Here is a 19,797-nt window from a genome sequence, read left to right as displayed (position 1 = left end):
ATCCGATCCCAAGCTCAGCGCTCTATCCATGACAGTCCGTCCTCTCAACACCCTCCCCTCCCGCCACAGCGTGCCAGCTCTGACAGTCCGTCCTCTCAACACCCTCCCCTCCCGCCACAGCGTGCCAGCTCCCTGGCCTGCCTTCAGTTCCTCCAACACCACCTGCTTACGGGAGGCAGCCACGACTCGGTCCAATCTGGGTGTTTACCGTCTCGGGATAGAAGCCCAATTTTTGCCAGGTCTGACTTTTTCAAGAAATCCAGATTTTTAGAAATGCAAAATCACCCGATTTTTGTGTACGTGTTGGCGATGAATTCACCAAGCCGACGGGCACTTTAGGAGCCTGACCTATAGGTGTGTGACCTTTATTTGATCCCATCCCAGCTATGGCCACCAGCCTTCTCACACCTTTTACCCAAGGCCTACGCTGCCACTGTGGGCTTGGGCCAGTCCCTTCCCTTCCCTGGGGCTTCTGACTTATCAATTCAGAGTTCAGCCTAATCAATGGCCATGATGATCTCTCAGCATCGCCAGGTATACAGTCGGCCCCTGCCTGAGAGCCCTGGTCACTTCTGAGAGAGCAGGTGGCACAGCGCAAACCCAGAACCTTCTGCTGAGGCTTCACTCCCACCTACCACAGCATCTAGTTGGCCAGCCTCTCAACTGACCAGCTCTTGGTCTCATCTCACTCTTACCCCACCACCGAGTCCCCAATTCCCCTTTGCGTTGAACCCACAGATCCACAGTTCCAACAGGCAAGCCAGCAGCACCCGGGCTGTGGCTGAAACACACAGCGAACCCACCGAGCCAACCTGAGAAACTGGGTCTGAACTCCACACCACGCCCTGCCCACTGGATGGAAACCAAATCAGAATAGGTTTTCAAGAGCAGTGAGACCATTTTGCAAATCAATTGCCTATCATAGACGATTGTATTATAATTACTGCTGATAAGAATATAGTTTCTACCATCACAGGCTGGTCATGATGGTCAGAGGGCACCAAGACTCTTGGCATCTGACATCTCAGTTCATTTCCACCCTACACCAGCGAGGTAGGTTTTATATTCTCATTTTGTAAATGAAGAAACTTGGGAATTCAGTTGCCCAAGGTCAGAAGACTGGTAAGAGGGACCTGGAGTCAAATGCTATCTGACTCCAGGGCCTGAGCTCCTAACCCCTCTCTGTTAAGCAACACTGTCTGCCAGTGCAAGAGATGAGAGCTGAACGCCACCCAGGGCTTCCTTCTTAAAGGTCGCCGACAGCTTCTTACCTTGTCCAGGCAGCAAGCGCGCGCTCTCTGCCCTTACAGGAGGGAGGCTGTTTCTTCACAGCACTTGCGAAGCAAGCTGAAGTCACCGTGTTTGTTTACTTGTTCACCATCTGACCAGCCCTGAGAGCATGCAAGTTCCTCAAAGTCACAGCCCTTGCCCGGCTCGTTCACTGCAGCATCCTGCTGTGAGCGCAGCGCTGGCCACAGGAAAGGTGCCCAGTAAGTAGTCTTGAGTGACAGAATGAAACGTGGACTTTCAAGCCACCAGGGAGAACAGTCTTCCCATTTCCAAGGGACCAGAAACATCCCCTTCACCATGGACTGAACTCAGGTTCACCTAAGCATTATTATGTTTTAAATAATTTTATTGATTTCAGAGAGGGAGAGGGAGAGAGAGATAGAAACATCAATGATGAGAGAGAATCATCGATCGGCTGCCTCCTGTACACCCCCCACTGGGGATCGAGCCCACCACCCGGGCACGTGCCCTGACCGGGAATGGAACCGGGACCTCCTGGTTCATAGGTCGATGCTCAACCACTGAGCCACGTGGGCTACCTAAGCATTATTGAACGTAGCCCCTGGGTCTGTTTGCTGGCTAGTGGAGCATACAAACTTGGCAGAGGACACACGCCTTCTGCATAGCGCAGCCTGTTTGTTTTGATCGAGGACCAACTTCCCAACTCTTAGGAGACAAAGGCCGGCCGGAGACAGACACTCACTTCTACAAAGAAGAAAATGTGAAGGTCACGTTTGGACTACGGAAAAGGCTCCCCAGGAAGAATGAGACAAGTTTCTCAGCACTTCACTGGAAACCAAGAGCAGACAGAAGAGCCTGGAAGTCCGAATGTGTGAGGCAGTAAACACTGCGCACACAGGATGCAAGCTTGAGTGTCTCTGTCTGCTTAACAGCGTTCGCTAAACATCCACAGGACTCCGGGCACTGACAACTGAGACCCGTCGTCTAGCAATGATCATTTCATCCCCCCATCACCATCCCCCTGGCCTGCAAGCCACTGTGTAATCACCAGAAACCCCCCTCCCCCACTTTGGTACCAGTCAAGCAAAACTGTGGGGAAGAACCACACATCTTATTTACTCATCTCTAAACCTCACGTTTCTCCGAGTGCAAATCGTTTGGGCGTGGCCTGGACACGCCATCCAGGGTGATTCTGCAGTGCCTGGCGCAGATGATAAACCAAGTCTAGACATCAGCCAGTGGGAGCTTAACTGGCCATTATGGGAGCAATTACATTTCTGACACGTACCATACACAAAACCTCGGTGGGGGACAGAGCAGTCCAACGCTACTGTCTGGCAGCCAGCGGGAGTTTTAATGACGGGGAAATGAGCTCTAGACGGACATGTGCTACTTATTAAGACTTAGCTGAGCGCTCTCAGCCGCACGGACAGATGAAACGCCTGTTCAGAAGACAAGGAGATGAAGGGGAAGGAACCTTCTCCTGGGTCACACCATCAGGCCTGAGAGCCTTGAACATGGAGGGGGGGGGGCGGGTCAAAAAGCCGAATGGGCTCTCAGAGCCATCGTTGCCCGGAGGTCACGAGTTCGACTCCGGTGCATTCAACACCAGGCATGGAAGGCCCATGGGGTGCCAGGATCTGAGGAGAGGAAGCCGTTTGGGGCAAAAGAGAAGGGAGTATGGGCTCCCGTGCCCCAGGGGCTCCGGGGCTCACAGGAAACACTCCAAAGCCATGTTATACATGCGGCTGGACACACCAAGGGCTGTGATTGATGGGCAGTTGAAACAAGACGGAGGCAGAAAGGTGACATCCTCTTCTCGAGTTACAAGGCAAAACTAAGGCAAGGTCAACCGAAAAAGGTGAGGTCCCCATTGCCTCGCCCTGTTCTGCGGGAGAGTGTGGCCCGTGGGGACTGGAAAGGACATTTGGGGGGTTTGAGAGCTTTTGGGAAACTTAGAAGGAACTGCTTGTCCTGTCAGTCAATGATATTTTTCATTATCTCAGAACACCACAAAGGATTACCGTGTTTGCCCGCTAATTCTGACCCCAGACGTTTACAATGAAAGTGGCCACGCAGCTCCCACGGCGGTGGGCCCCAGCGGCCAGCGGCCAGCAGGCCGGCCGCAGCAGAGTTCTCCAAAGTGACGGCAGCGGCTGACGTGGCCTCCCCCGGAAACAAGTGGGGAGCGGTCCCAAACCAGTTCCAGAGCCGGGTTCAGAATGAAGCAGCAAGTGTAAAAGGCTTTCCCCGGAGGATTTACGCAGCTGAGGTCATGAGCAGGTTGTGGCAGGGTGGCAGGCAGCTTAGTGCAGAATAATGCAGACACACATCCCAGCCCTTGCTGGATTTCTGCCCCAGTCCTTGGGAAAAAGACAAAAACAAGTTCGCTCGGGTATTCTCCCAGGCTCGGCTTAAGCGGATACCTAGTCTAGCTCCTGAATGGCCAGGGAGCCCAAGTGCTCCCTTAACCCTAGTCTTTGCTTGAGATCGAACTGCTGACACAGAGGCCTTCAACAAAACTCGGAATCTGGCCTTGGCCGGTGTACCTCATCAGTTGGGTGTAGTCCCATGCACTGAAAGGTTGTGGGATTGATTCCAAGTCAGGGCACATGCCCAGGTTGCAGGCTCGATCCCTGGTAGGGGGCATGCATAAGGCAGCTGACGGATGTCACTACACTCTTACATCGATGTTTTTCTCTCTCTTTCTCTCCCTCTTCCCTTTTTCTCTCTCTAAAAAGAAATAAACTATTAAAAAAGGATAACAGAACCCGACCTGTGTCAAAAAGAACCAACAAGCTGGAGGGTGCAAGACAGAAATCTACACCTCAGAATTGAGGAGAGGGAAAGAGATGAAAGCCTGGAGAAGTAAACAGATGCTTTTATGTAACCTATGATTCTACACAAAATAAACTGCACAAATAATTACGCTAGGCAGTTTGGGCAGGAACGGGGTAGATGTTGACCAGGTTTTCCCATAGGCCATGTTAGAGAGAGAGAGAGAGAGAGAGAGAGAGAGAGAGAGAGAACTGTCCTGGGAGCTCAGTTGGTTAGATAGTTGTCCAGATACACCAAGGTTGCGGGTTTGTTCCCCAGTCAGGGCACACACAAGTAGCAAGCAGTGAGCGCATAAATAAGTAAGACAATAAACACATTTTTTTAAAGCAGGAGAGAGAGTCGTGGCTGCTGTGGTTCAGTTGGTTGAGTGTATCCCATGCACCAAGAGGTTGCCAATTACAGGTCAGGGCACACACCCCAGTTTCGGGCTCAACAGGGAGCGCACAGGAGGCAGCCAATAGATGTTTCTCTCTTATCGATGTTTCTCTCACTCCATATCTCCTTTCCTCTCTCTCTGAAAATCAATAAAAACCTACTTTAATAAAGAGGGAGAGAGATCTTTTGGTGAGTTTCGTAGCTCCCCAAACCCTTCAAGGCACAGTTGACCCATGAGCACATGAGGCCCTGGAGAACAGGGTCAGGCTTACACCCTTGATGCCTCAACTTGCCTCAGCCAAGTCCCATGCCCACACACCACCCACTTTGATAAGGAATACTCATACCTTTTTTCCAAAGCTCAAACACACAGTAAAGGTGGTTGGTTTTCATTCTAGGCCTAACCTTTTACTACGGGGGGAGGGGAGGATGGGGGGGCGATGAACAAGCCACACTCTATCCAAAAGGCATCACTCAGGCGTCCTTAAATTTCTGACCAAGAACTTGGTGAACAGTTTGCTCTCCAGAGGCTGGCAGAGCCGGCTGCACCTGGCTGTGAGCTTCTTGCTTTTTAAAAAATATATATTCATATTGATTTCAGAGAGGAAGGGAGAGAGATAGAAACATCAATGATGAGAGAGAATCATTGATCGGCTGCCTCCTGCACACCCCACACTGGGAATCAAGCCACAACCTGGGCATGTGCCCTGACCGGGAATTGAACCGTGACCTCCTGGTTCATAGGTCGATGCTCCACCACTGAGCCATGCTGGCTGGGCAAGCTTCTGCTTTTTAATGAAGCCAGTATATATAATATGTGCTATCCTGCTACAGATATATAATATGTTTAAAAAGCGGTGTGTGTGTGTATGGGGGGGGGGGGGGGAGGCAGAGAATTTCCTCTATACATTTGAAGAATAGCAAAAGCCTCCCAAATCCCAGAACACGTTAGAGCTGGAACAATCGAGAGTTTTAAAAAAAATAAGTCAAATTTAATAGACCGTTTAAATTCCTAGTTGATGGTAATTAGAGGGTAAACACTATTTCTTTAAACCCTGCCAGACAGAACTTAATCCAATTTTGGCAATCAGTAATCTTTGCTTTTTTCCCCTCTCTCTCTCCCTCCCTCCCTCTCCTCTAAATAAAATGCAAGAATTGACCTACAAAGGCCATAAACTCGCAAAGCATAAGAAAAGAATATTGAAAGAGAGTGATTGGGCAAATGCTAAAGGGCCAAGTCCAATGAAAATGAAAGCATGTCTCATGGGGCTCCCTCATTTATATGCCAAAGGAGGTCAAGGGGACTTCCCCCCACACCACCACCGTCTTCCCCTCTGGGCACCTCGCCTGGCATGCCAGTGGCCCGGTCCTGCTCTGCAACGTGACAGCCATCCCCTGCCAGATCAGTGCTAGTAACTCCATAGTCACACTTCCTACAGGGCCTCTCTCCTTCCGTGGAGTAACTACTGTCAGCATTATCCTGACCGTCCCTTCAGTTCCCCCGCTGTCCACCCACCTCCTGTCCCCTCATTTCAGAGCTCCTGCACTGCTCTGGTCCTGACTTCCGATCCAGAAACTTCCACGTGAACCACTAGGCCCTTCCTGAGTACTTGGGACCCTGGGTTCTTCATGGAAGGCCGTCCAGGTTAGATGTCAAAATGTCCTGGGAAGAACAAGGAGCTTAGGTTAACGGCTGTGTGACATTAACTTATGAACCTCTTTACACCTCCGTTTTCACCTCTGAACGCAGAGAACAGAATATCTATCTGCTCAGGTTGTTGGGTGGCTCAAATAACATAACCGTGGCTGTACTTGGCTCACAGTATTTGCCCAATACATAAGTTAGCTCGTTTAACTGGATCAAAGCAAACCTTAGATCCCCAGCCCTTAACAAACACGTAAATTGACTCAAGTTCGCCTCTAATGGCCCATCATCACCTTGCACCATCCATGCTCCCATCTTCCTTATAGGCACCAAAGTGGGATTTTCCCTTGTAAAACCGTGCCTTCTGCTTAACCGGTCACCATTCTCTCTGTTGCCAAATTCCTAATCCCATCCCCCCATAAAACCCCACAAAATGTTTGATTCCCAAATTTCAGCAACTGAGATATTACTTCACACTGGTTGTTTCTGTAAGCTTTGCTTTTAACAAGCATTTACATTCTGCATGTAGAGGCAACGCAGGGAACAACCTTTTAATGACGGATGTTAAACACAGTAGGGGACTTTCAGAGGGACTCGAACTCTATTCCTCCAATCAATCCTGTATTGATCTAGCTCTGCAAAAAGATTAAAAGAAAAAAGGCTGCAACTCAATCAAGATTTTGGTACATTTTACCTTGCACAAGGGCAGTACACAGGGAAATATATACATGCATACAAACCCTTAGGGTAGAGAAATAATTAAGAAAGCCACTACGTCCTTACTAAATTCAACTTTCTATTGATAAATAGTTTCAATATTGCATATATATCATCAATGAACAAAAAAGATTATGACCTATAGATCTGGATTGCCAGCATGGAGTTTTCATATAGCAGTGAAACAGGGTTCTAAAGACAATATTAGGATTTTTTTTCTTTTTAAATATGTTTTTATTGATTTTAGAGAGAGGAAGGGAGAGGGAGAGGGGGAGAGAGAGGGAGAGGGAGAGAGAGAGAGAGAGAGAGAGAGAGAGAAACATCAATGTGAGAGAAAAACATCCAGGTGCCTCCTGCACACCCCTCACCACGGCTCCAGCCCCGAAACCCAGGCATGTGCCCGGACCAGAAATCAAACCAGCAACCTTTCAGGGCATGGGAGGACACCAACCAGGGTGTATTTTTGTTGCTTTCAATAATTGACCCATTCTGTGTATTATGAGACAGAAAGGAAGGAAGGAAGGAAGGAAGGAAGGAAGGAAGGAAGGAAGGAAGGGAGGGAGGGAGGGAGGGAGGGAGGGAGGGAGGGAGGGAGGGAGGGAGGGAGGGAGGGAGGGAGGGAAAGAGGGAAGGAAGAAAGGGAGCTAAAGGGAGCTATACTCTAATCAACAGCCGAGGAGCTGAGGGGAGAGACAGCTCCAGTACAGGCTGGCACTGTAAGCCTGGAGTAGCCAATCGAATCCATTCTCAACTCCACCTTATGTGTGTGTGCGTGTGTGTGCGCGTGTGTGTGTGTGTGTGTGTGTGTGTGTGTGAGATATTGAACCATTTTAAAATAGGGAACATTTTTGTAATGTTTAAATACAGACTATTATCGAAATCTGACCCATTGAGATATACATCCATAACCCTCTGGATCTGAAAGAAATGAGGTCTCATTCAGAAACAAGCTGGTCTGAACTGAGGCCTTGAGAAATAAGCCAACTGGACAAACTTCTCTCGAATGCCTTTCTTTTTTACACCATTAATGCTTCTGGCTGTTAGAAGCATCACTGAAATACTGAAAGGACAGTGGTGGGGGTTGGAAAACCGGACGACAACTTGTGAATGGACCAAACATTGTTTCCTTTATCTGCTGCATACCTCCTAGGCTCTGCGCAGCACCCCAGGTCAGATTCTGGGGCTCAATCCTGCAAGCAGAGAAGGCAGGCCAGCCAGGCTAGCCGCCCCATTCTCCGTCGCACTAGGAACCTCACCGCGAGCTAAATTTAAAATGTGGCTAAATTCGTTTCTGCAAGCTCCGTTTCCCCTCCTGACTCACTTGCCGCTGCCTGTTGTCAATAACAGAGCTTCCCAGCCCAGAACAGCGTACCAGAGCCCTGCACGGTGACATTTTGCTGCATGTAGGCCAATGAAATGTCAAGTCTGCAAAGCAGGGGGGTCGGAGTCACCAAAGGGGGGCGGGGGGCAAAAGGGGCAGGCTCCCGAGCTTGATCAGTGAGCACCTTTGGTGCGAGTGGAGGGCAGAGGTTGGAGGTCACTGGACCTTTAGCGTCCTTGACTGCTTTGGTCCTTTGCACGGGTCATCTGAATGTGCCCGTCTCCTCTGGCCCAGAACTGCGCCCCAGCAAGGGCGCCTGGAGACTCCGGCCTAGAGCTTTGTCCGTGCGGGTCTTGCAAGCAACGTGCTGCGGGAGCCGAGCCGTCGGTCTAGCGGAGTGCATCGCCGTCATTGAAACCGTGCGCACCGCGGGGCCGCCGTGGTCTCTACAAACACCGCTTTTCTGCTGACGCACGGAACGCGGGTTCCCGCCACCGCGGGGGCAGAGGCGGCGGCGTGTGACCGAGGGCAGGGGCCGGGTAGAAGAGGGGAAAACCCTACTGCCGACCAGGGAGGCACCCCAGAGCCGATTCCTGAAGCACCGTCGGCGAGTACACAGCCGGATCGGATCCGGGGCAGCAGCGGCTGGGAAGAGGGCTGGGAAGGGAGGGTCCGAGCGCTCGGGCGGGGGCTCCAGAGCGCCCCCTGTGCGCAGTGAGCACACGGCGCACGCACAGCAGGCGCGCAGGGGAAAGCCTAGCCGAATGGAGGGCGGGCGGGAAAGATGAAGCGAAAGGGGACGCCCGCCGCGCCGAGAACCGCCAGCCCCAGCCTGGCGTCCCGCGGGCTGCGCCCGGCCCCCAGTCCGCGCAGGTCCAGCCGCGCGCGGGACAAAGCGCGGCGCTCCCGGCCCTCCCCTCCCACGCCTCCCTCCGGAAAAAGGGGGCGGCAGGAAAAGATGGGCTGTTGGGGGCGCAGAGTCGCCCGCGCCCGAGAACGGCAGCGATCTGCCCCACCGGCCTACGGAGGGTGAGAGAGAGCAGCGAACTTTCTTTTTCGATCTCTGGGCTCAGCCCGGGTCCCACGATCGGCAGCATCCCCCACCCCACGCCCACATGGGTGCCTCGCCCACCCCAATCGCGGACGCGGGGCGCGCCTTCTCCCAGCCCCACGAGGTGGGGGTGTGGGGGGGTCTCCAGTCCGATCCTCTACGCCCGCCGGCAGCGTCTGATTGGAGGATCCCCAGCCGGTTGACCCCAAATGTGACGCTTTCCCCAAGTCCCCTTTCCCCGTGCCCCACCCGATTGTGCCCGGAAATTTTGTTCTCAATCCCGTGCCACTGCCGAGCCGAGGACTCCGGCCCCTCCGGAGACTTCCCCACGCACGCTCTCGGGGTCCCCGGAGTGAGTCACTCCGAGTCGCGCGCACCCGCAGCTCGCCGCCTCCCCGGACGCCGCGCGCCGCGCCTAGGAAAAAGTTTCCTGTCTTCCCGAGAACGTTTTCTCACCCGAGAGAAATGAGGGATTTGGGGGGGGGCTCTCCCCGCCGCGCTCTGCCCAGCTCTCCTTCCTCCGTCCCCTCCCAGCTCTGCCCTCCGCCGGGTCCCGTCCAGCCTCCAGTCCTCTCCAGCGCGAGTCAACAAACCAGGCGGCTGCGGAGCTCCCACAGCCAGGCTGGTGACACGTTTCCCTCCTCTCTCATCTTACAGCCGCCGCCGCCGCCGCCTCCTCCTCCTCCTCCTTCTCCTCCTCCTCCTCCTCCTCCTCCTCCTCTCCACCCCCTCCTCCTCCCACTTTTCCTGTTCAGGGTTCATCCCTTCAGTTTTTCTCCGAGGGTCCCCACCTCCCTCCATCCCACTCCTCCCCAGCAGCCACTCCCGCGCTGCCGGGGAGGAGGGCCGAAGGGGGAAGGGGGCGCCTGCACTTACATCCAGTTCAACAATTTCAGGAAATCCAACGCTTGAACTTGAAAAGCCTGGGAGGATGCCACAGGTCTGGGAGGCCGGTGCTGCGCTTCCCTCACACAAGACCACACACCCCCTCCACGACGGGATCACCCCTCCCCAGCCCCCACCCCGGACTAGAAACAGTGCGGATAAGCCAAGGGGTGATTCTAAGGCTCCCCAGAGAATTAGAGCTTCTGTTGTTTTAAGGAGCAGCCCCGTGGCCCATTCCAGAAGTTGTTCGAGGTGCATTTGTGAAAGTATCCTTTCAGTGAAGCCTGGCCCTTAGAGCTGCAGATCTCTTTGAAAGCTCCCGAAGTCTCTTTCCAGCTGAACGTTTCATGAATTGGAAGGTTCCCTCGGAGCTTGAAACAATAGAAAACCAACCAATCCCCAAATTAAAAACAACGTAAAATTATTTTCAAAACTTTTTTTTTCTTTTGCAGGTGTTAAGAATTAGATGCAGCTGTTTTTCAGGACTCACTGCCTTGCATAATTTCACCCTATGGTTGAGCAGGAAATACTTTAAAAATGCTGCCCACTTACACATCACACTTAGGCTTTGAAACCACAGTGACATTTGCTGAAGAAAAGATATGTCTTTTTAAGTCAGAACTGGGGGAGGAGGGGAGAGAATCGTGTTTATTTTTATCACTGCGGCCTTACAATGCCTACCTCGGGGGCTGGTCAGGGCGCGCCCAACCGGGAGCGGAACCGATGGAGCTCTGGGGGTGCCCCACTTGTCCAGTGACATCAGTGAAAGCTAAAGCATTCTCAGTGCAAACCCCGGCATGTTGGAGGCGCTTTAAATCTTATCCCAAGAATCGCACACAGTGAAAGGAACGCGGCGCCAGCCACGTGCCTGAGAAAGAAAGAAAGGCTTGAGGGGGCAGTGCGGGCTGGGAGGGAATTTGAGCTATGTCTTCCAGGCAGCTGTTCCAAGGGCTTAGGCGCCCAAGCCTGGAGCCGGAAGGTGGAGGCTTGTGTGCGACGTCTTTCTCTTGGCTGCAGGGTACGAGCCACGTTACTTAATTGTGCTATGTGTCAGTTTGCAACCAGGAAAATGGGTATAACAGAGTAGCTATCTCTTAGGGTTGTTAGGAGGATTCAGTGAATTCATACAGAGAAAGTGCTTAGAGTTTCTGCTGAGGTGCAACAGATATTAAGCTATTAGGACTATAATTATCCCGCAGGTCCGGGAGGTGAAAAGGAAACTATTTCTACAAGGCTACAGGAGGACTGACTCGGGAACATTCATTAAATGTTGCAAACTCCCTCGTCTCCTTGAAGTCTTTGTTCAATGAGCTCCAACCTACTGGGTCTATTTAAAATGGTAACTCCCTCCCTCCCCCACCTTCATTCAACTCTATTTTTTCTTTTTCCATGGCATCTGTGACTTGTAACGTATCACATAATTTAGTTCTTTAAAAAAAGTGGCTTGCACCACCTCTTACTTCGCAGGCCAACTCAACTCTACAAGATCGTGGGCTTGTTCTGTTCACTGGTATTGCCCCAAATTCTGGAACAGTGCCTGGCATAGCCCCTGCACCCAGTAAATGATGATAAGGGATAAGTGGATTCATTTAGCAAATTTATTCTATACTGAGTGCTTATGGCGGGTTGAGCACTGTGCAATTAACTTTAAAAAAACAAAAAAGCTAAAACATACTGACCAGGCCCAGCCAAGGATAAAAGAAACTCCCTCTGGGAGAAGTACACTCCCTGGTAAAGAGGAATATTCACAATGTAGGAGATGCCAGCTCTGTGGAGATGCCATAAAAGAGTATTCAGATACTAGAACGGAGATTTATAGAGGTTAAAGTCTCTTCTAATCCTAGAGGTTGCTAATTTTTTAAAATATGTTTTTATTGATTCTTAGAGAGAGAGGAAAGGAGAGGGAGAGAGAGAATCATGGATGAGAACGGCCGCCTCCTGCACACCCACTACTGGGGATGGAGCCTGCAGCCAGGCACGTGCCCTGACAGGGAATGGAACCCAGGACCTCTTGGTTCATGGGTCGACGCTCAACCAAGGAGCCACACTGGCTGGGCTGTAAACGGAATTTTCTTAAAATAAGAAGTAGCTGACATTTTGGTGTAAACCATAACTTTGCCCTAAGGATGATTAATATATTGTACTTGTCACCACCCAAATTTTTACCAAAATTCTAACTAAAGGTCACTGGAACCTTGCCTTTTCTTATTAAAAAAAAAAAAAAAAAAGAAAAAAAATTTTTTTTAGGACAAACCAATACAGATCACTATTTAAACACTCATTTATGGAAGAGGAAAATTCTAGATCTTTATTAGGCACACCAGCCTCTGAAATGAAAGTTGGCCCAATCCAGGTCCCTGCTGACAAGGTAGGCCTCAGGCAGCCCCTTTTAAGCTCTTGACCCAAATGCAGCCAAACTTTGTGACAAACGCTGGCATGAAAAAGGTGCACGAAGCCTTCAGATTCCTTTACTGGAATGTGAACCTGTGTGCGCACACGCACTGTAGCAGGAATCTAGAACAAAAGCTAAGAGGTCATGACTATCTGAACTCCAGCCTCTAGCAGCTGCAGACGGGCTGCCCGTGGACCAGTTAGATGTACATTCCGTGTTTATCTTTTGATCCCCAGTGTGTCGACATTTAAAAAAATAGTTGCTCACATGTAACAATCGGAAAACTTCATGCAAAAATACGGCTTTTCGGCTTGCCTTGAACACCCTGGAAGACCTGGCGTTGACCACGCTGCGGGCCCGCACGGCCACAGTCAGCTAGAGCTGGGGCACCCCACTCCCCCTGGACAGGGCATGCAGCTTCCAGTTTGCCACAAGCCCAGGCACCTCCTCCCCCTCCCCCCTTCTCTTGTTCCCAACCTACTCACCCATTCCCCTGCCAGCAATGCAGCTAGAGAAGGGAAGCTGGCACGTCTCAAGACAGGGCAAAGAAGCAGAGGCCCCCCTAGGGCCTTGGGATCAAAAGCACCATCCACTTCCTGTTCATCCAGAGGCCTGTTCTGCTACTTTTCCTTTGTTTCCAGAACAGTGCCTGCCCACCCCATGCCCATGACGCACATCCATCCCCAAAGACTTACCAGACTGAGTTCGGGGTTAGGTGTTCGTCCAAAGTTATACACAGACAAGAACGGACAGGACAGGGATCCCTGATCCCAATTCAGTGCTCTTGAGCTACACTGTACTCCTTCCAGGTCTGATGGCGTCCATCCCAGAATACTAGGGAAACCCACTTCCGTTTTTACAGAATCATGGCATTTAATGCCTTGGGATCTGATCTATAACAGGTAGGGAATAACCTGAATTGAGGTGTTCAAGGTCTGATCTCCAGGTTGGACTTCCTTCCATAATACTTCAACGCCTCATACTATGTCAAAAAATTTATGCCAGTGAAGGAAAGCCTCATATCCTTCCATAACTTAGATGGAACACATTGGAGGCCCCGGGAAGATCCTTTGCTGATGCCTAGTACAGAGTTTGTGAGGAGTATAGGTAGGTCCCCCAGGCCTGGGCAGTGTTAAAATACACAGTTTTTCAGGTCCTCAGAGCTCCAGTCATAAAATGAGTTAATGTAGTTACTCATGAGAAATACTCATCTAGATATAGAACTTGCATAAGCCCTCACTATACATCAGCAATATCGCACCACCCATAAAAACGGGACCATTGGAGAATAAGCTCAGCATCTGATCTAACACCAGGGTGTAAAATCAGTGACCTTTGGCCCAGCAGCAAAGTTTAATGCGCACATGAAGAATAGCTTTCCTTCCTTCTGCTCTCTCCTTAACTTCCAGAAGAAAACTGAGAGCCTTGAAGTTTGTTTTTTTGGAAGAAGTTTGGATGATACAAATAAAACAGTTTTCACTTCCTTTTCTTGGTAGCAATGGGGTATTTCTGGTATATTGGTTTTTTTACTCTCTTCTTTGTCTTTGGAAATATCTGTCATCCATTCTAAAGGGCTGGTATTTAATTCCTTCTGACTGTAGAGGTTGCCCTCCCCCCCAAAAAATGTCTACACATTTAACAGTGTGCATACTATTGTTGTTGTTTTCTTTTCAGATTTAACCCATTGGGATTAATTATTGTTCTGCAACTCATATTCCATCATCAGCAGAATCTCCTATATCTTCACCTTTTTTTCTAAACATTTTGTTAGCCTTGGTGCCCTAACTCAGTGGTTCTCACACCCTTCGGTCTCAGGGTACTCTGAAAAATTATTGGGGACCCCAAAGAGCTTTTGTTTGTGTGGGTTATATCTATCCATACTTCCTGGATTTGAAATTAAACATTAAAATTAATTTATTATAAGATAACTGTAATAAAACTATCACATATTTTATGAAAAATCACTATGTATTTCTCTAAGTCAGGGGAAGAATGGCACTGATTTACATTTCTGTGAATCTCTTTAACTTCTGGTATAATAGAAGACAGCTGGGTTCCCAACCACTTCTGCATGCAATCTGTTGTGTTATCACACATCGTGTAGCCTCTGGAAAATTCCACTGGACATTTTTGAGAGAATGAGAATGAACGGCAAAAAATCGCTTAGTATCTCCATGAAAACAGCTTTGGATTTGTGAGCCTCTGAGAGTTTTCAGAGACTCCCTGGGTTCCCAAACCACACTTTGAGAATCACTGTTCTAACTGAACCCTGGCTTTCCCTGGAGGGCCCTCTTCCCCTCCAAAATCTTCTCTCTTGGTGGTTCCTCTCTAACACTCTGTATCACTGGACTGTGATAAAGAGTAGTTGTTTCCCTTGCCCCCCTGTGCCCTGGCCTGCATGCCAGGTTAGAGCATGCAGGTCAGTGGTCAGAGCATCGGCCCTCCCACCAAAGGATCATGGGTTCAAGCCCGATCAAGGGCACGTACCAGGGTTGCAGGATTGATCCCCAGCCCCAGTCAGTGCACGTGTGGGAGGCAACCAATCAATGTGTCTTCCTCACATCGATGTTTCTCCATCGTTATGAGGGCTAGATGAGGTCATGAAGATGGGGCCCTCATGATGGGATTAGTGGCCCCTTTAAAAGGAGAAAAGACACAATCTCTCTCTCTCTCTCTCTCTCTCTCTCTCTCTCTCTCTCTCTTTCTCACACACACACACACACACACACACACAAATGTGGTTACCATTACAACTCTCTCTCTTCAGACAACACTATGACATGCACGCTATTATTATCCCCATTTTACAGATGAAGAAATTGAGACTAAAATAAGTGGTTTAGTCCTTTCCCAAGGTCACACAGCTCTTCAGAGGTAGAAATAACCATAAGCACACGGTTTTCTTTCCCATTGTAAGTTCTTCCCGACTTTTTCCCAATTTAGGAAGAGGGAGTTGCAGAGCTGTTGGGGGAAGATAAATATTCTCATCCAAACCACCAACTATCGGGAGGCTGCCTGCCTGCTGGATGTGGGAAATAAGATTCTGCAGTGGTAGAAAGTGGGTGGGGCAAAGATGCCCTGTCCGCTAGAACAACGGTCCCTGGCAGGGCCTGGTGTCCGCCCCAGTCAAGGTAAGCCGAGCCAGCGTGTAGATGGCCGCCCCTCACAAAGACTCTCTGTTCGTTCTCCAGCATTAACTGGGGCAGTTCTGGCCTGACAAGAACACAGACCAGCCCCTCACTCAACACCTGTTTCACTTCTCCTTATAAATATGAAACTCACGTTACCAGAGTTTGGGTGTTTCGGCCTGGCTTTCGTCAATGAAGTCTGTCTTAGGTCTCCCAGCTGGACATTTCTTAAATTGGTCTCCGAGGAAGGGTGATACCACAGGATGTGCCCAGTGTTGCTGGAGAAAGATCCCTTAGTCCAGTGGTTCTCAACCTTCTGGCCCTTTAAATACAGTTCCTCATGTTATGACCCAACCATAAAATTGTTTTCGTTGCTACTTCATAACTGTAATGTTGCTACTGTTATGAATCGTAATGTAAATATCTGATAGGCAGGATGGTCTTAGGCGACGCCTGTGAAAGGGTCATTCGACCGCCAAAGGGGTCGCAACCCACAGGTTGAGAACCGCTGCCTTAGTCAAATAATGTTTGGAAATACTGCATACAATAGTGTAATATGCATGAGTATATTAAGAACTTGGCCCTCGCTGGTTTAGTTCAGTGGATAGAGTGTCGGCCTGTGGACTGAAGGGTCTCAGATTCGATTCCGGTCAAGGACACATGCCCAGGTTTCAGGCTCAATCCCCAGTGTGGGGTGTGTAGGAAGCAGCCGATCAATGATTCTCTCCCATCATGGATGTTTCTATCTCTCTCTCCTTCTCCCTTCCTCTCTGAAATCAATAAAAATAAAAATATTTTTTCAAAAAAATAACTTGGTGGTGGTCTGCAGGGGAGAAACATTCAATAATTTCATTTCTTCCCATGGAATACTATTAACAGTTGAGGATCTAGTGTTCCACAGTATAATTAGGGAAATGCTGTCCTAGACAGAAGACTTGTATGTTGGCCAAATTTGCTTTGAAAAGAGCCAAGGACTAAATAAGATCAAGAGGAAATCTTAATTGAGTCTAATGGTAGCCTGTGCTTTCTGCTTTTTTAATTTCTTGGATGACTAATCTACCAATAATATCCTAAATTTACTGGGAAAAATTATCCCCGCTCACTTGCCACTACAGAAACAAAACGAGTAACTTTGAACAATGATTTCCCCTGACCTGTCCAAGCCCCTCGTCGGGGCTGGAGAACCAGCCACGAGAAGGGATGATGAACCCAAGTACAGATGTGAGCTGAGGACATGAGCTTCGCATGAGCAGGGCTCACTGGATCCCCGGTCCCAGGCTGGGCCCCCAGCAGACAGTGACTCCTCTCCTCCTTACAGCTGCCTGGGCTGCATCCCTGACCTGTCCCGTAGGGGAAGACCCAGGGCCTGGCACGGTGCCTCCACTGAGTCGACACTCAATAAATCTTTATTAAAGGAAGGAAGGGTGGGCGGAAGGAAGCACATTGAGGTTTGGAGATGTTAACTTGCCCAACATCGCGCCTCTAGCAAGCCGGAGAGCCAGGAGTCAGAGGCAGGACAGTGGAGCTCGTCCACACCTCGCCAAGCTGCCAAGTTGTTCATTAACTTGCACACGGCCAGCTTCCAGGAGCTGGCTGGGGCTCTGGCCACATGTGCTCAGTATGTTAGCTTTGGCCTTATTGTAACTTATGCCATTAAAATTGCTGTGTTTATACAGCACTGTTGTTTTTTGCAGAATGCTTGAAAATAATAGCTAAAACTTAGTGCATGCTTCCTATTTCCAGGCACTCTACTGAGAACTTGACACAGCTCATTCCCCATGACCATCCTAAGAAATAGGTACAGTCATAACCCCATTTTATAGGCAAGGAAACTGAGAGATTCTCTGACAACCGCTAATTAAGTGGTGGAGTCAGGATTTAAATGGAGACAGTTTGACCCCAAAGTTCCTGGCCCTTAAGCCTTTTTTGCTAAATCCACTCCTTCTGTCCAATCACTGACATCCTGAGCGAAGGACTTAGTAAGTACCACCCGCAGCTGCATCATGTATTTATTTTGTGAGTTTAACTCTTAAAAGCGTTCACATAGTCCGAAACACATCACCAATATCAACTAATGTCATTCTCCTCATACCACAAAACAGCGGTATGAGGCTGGCCGCATTATTATTTCCATTTCACAGGTGAGGAAACTGAGGCACGGGGAGTTAAAGAATCTGCCCAAAGTCCCACAGCAAGTGGCAGAGCAGGGTTCAAGCCCAAGCAGTCTGGCTCCCTTGTCCTCAAGCTTGCCCACCCAGAGAGCTGCCAGATAAGAACAAGGAGGCCCCTCGTTGAGAGGCGAAGTCCTCTCCCAAGACCTGTGGCTACAAACAAACAAACAACCACCGTCTCTAAGAGGAATGCGGAGCCATCTGCGGCCCTGGAAGCCTGGAGGTTAAACCCAGCCAGGGACTTGAATGACTTAATCCCTCTTCAATTTGGATTTCCTGGCTGGGTGGGTTCCTGTCCTTGCTGCTTGACATGAAGAGCCAATTGTTTGTTTGCATTCTTGTGGGAGGGGTGGCCATTCTCCCTGGGCCCCGCTGGTTCTGGGAGAGTAAGCTCTCAGCCGGCGTCAGGCAGGTAAAGGGGACCAAATGGCGTTATCAAGCGAGCTGGCGGGCATCGGCCAACTCTGGCTTATTCCGCAGGGCCCCTGCCTCCCCTCTTCGCAGGAAACCTGCCCTGGGGTCAGCTCCCAACTCTTCCGCACCCCTGACGGGGGAGCAGGAGGAAGGAAAGGAGAGAGAAAAGGCGTGAGTCGGGGGGGTTTTTGTTAGGAGGAGGGGCAGGAGGTCTTCTGAGGAAGCGGTGAGAAGTGGCAACCACAGCATCTGCCGAAATGATGTTGAGCCGTGAACAGTGAGTCCTGCTTAGCACAGTGTCTGCCCGGAGCTACTGGGGAACGACAAGAGCTCCCGGAAGGGGAGGGAGTGATATCTGTCCTGGCCCAGGGCAGGGGCTCAATGGATAGATGCCAGACAGCTTGTGATGTGACTACAGGCTCCCAGCACCTCCAAGAAGCGGGCTTTATTTGCCTCTGGTCCATCCGTGCCTGCCCCTCTACCTGCTCACCAGAGTGACGACAGGGCTGCTGCTGTGTGAAGTTTGACTCATTCTGGTCACTCTTCCTTTTCTTCCTCCTCACCCTGGGCCAGGGTATAGGCTATGTTTATGTTTATGTTTAGGTCCAGGGTATAGGCTATGGAACCAGGTTTCAGCGCTGGTCCAGCAACGCACCGGTATGGACTTGGGCACATGACCTCCCCTCTTGGGGCCTGGAGCGCCTCGTCCTCTCGTTCCCCATCTAAACACCCGCTTCCCCTCCAGGACGAGGCCAGGAGTGTCCTTCCCCCCATCCCAGGCGGGGCGCCCTTGCATTTCCCCTATAGCCTTTCTTTGCCTCCATCTGGCACAGTGATCAGCTCACCTGTGTTTCCGCTCACAAATTACAAAATGAATAACACAGCGTTATTGATCTCTGACTCCCCAGTACGGTATATAGGCAATGCCTGGGATATAACCAGAGGCTCCGTAAAAGATTTTATGGGAGAAAAGAGGAAAAGTGGGGACGGAGAGGGAAAGATAGATGCAGAGAAGGAAGGTCAGGCATAATCAATTACGCCTTTAGAACAGTAGGCACAGTTGGCAAAATTCTAGGAAGCTCCTACCCACCCACCCAAATGCCTTCTTCGCTTACCCAGTGTCTCAGATTTCCTCCTTGGGAGATCTGTTCCTTGCAGTAAAGACAGGGTCTCCAGGATCTCCTTGTTTCTTTCCCAGGGGTTATGCGTTGAACTATCAACAGCAAACACCTCAGCATTCCCGCGCAAGATGGACTTTCAAAGGGCAAGTGGGGAGAAAGCACGTCAACACTTTGGTGCTAGAAGTAGAGGAAAGAGGCCCCTAAAAGGGAAGGGAGCGATCCGTGGCTTTAAAAAATGTCAATCTCAATGAGTCAGAGTCATGAGAATGAGAACATGCCATTTCATTCCCACTGTGCCCTGCCCTGCCCACCCCATTGTCCCTCACGTACACGCGTCACTCGGAGAAAGTTCCCCTCCCCAGGCTCCAGCTGGTGCCCGTTCTGGGCAAGACCAGAACCTCTGGTGTCTACCCACTGCTTAGGAGCTGGCAGAATAGTCTGTGTCTGTCTGTCTGTCTGTCTGTCTGTCTCTCTCTCTCTCTCTTCAA

The 19,797-nt window shown here is 50.2% G+C and overlaps 1 protein-coding gene across 2 annotated transcripts in view; it reads right to left on the bottom strand.

The window, feature by feature from the left end:
- Positions 1-19,438, bottom strand: part of PRR5L (proline rich 5 like) — a 76,549-nt gene extending 57,111 nt beyond the window's left edge. Inside the window, exon 1 of one of the 2 annotated variants that reach the window (XM_070427806.1) lies at positions 19,304-19,438. The gene's annotated coding sequence lies outside the window, so the exon portion shown is untranslated. Of the gene's footprint in view, positions 1-9,654; positions 9,832-19,303 lie in introns of those variants that run through there. The other variant, XM_070427805.1, reaches the window with a different exon arrangement.
- Positions 19,439-19,797: the final 359 nt, after the last annotated feature.

This window comes from Myotis yumanensis, unplaced genomic scaffold, assembly GCF_028538775.1.
Source record: "Myotis yumanensis isolate MYYU_CA2020_CCGP unplaced genomic scaffold, mMyoYum1.0.hap1 SCAF_10, whole genome shotgun sequence".
Classification (NCBI taxonomy): domain Eukaryota; kingdom Metazoa; phylum Chordata; class Mammalia; order Chiroptera; family Vespertilionidae; genus Myotis; species Myotis yumanensis.
The sequence above is the reverse complement of the archived record's forward strand: the minus strand, read 5'-3'. Positions and strand labels throughout refer to the sequence as shown.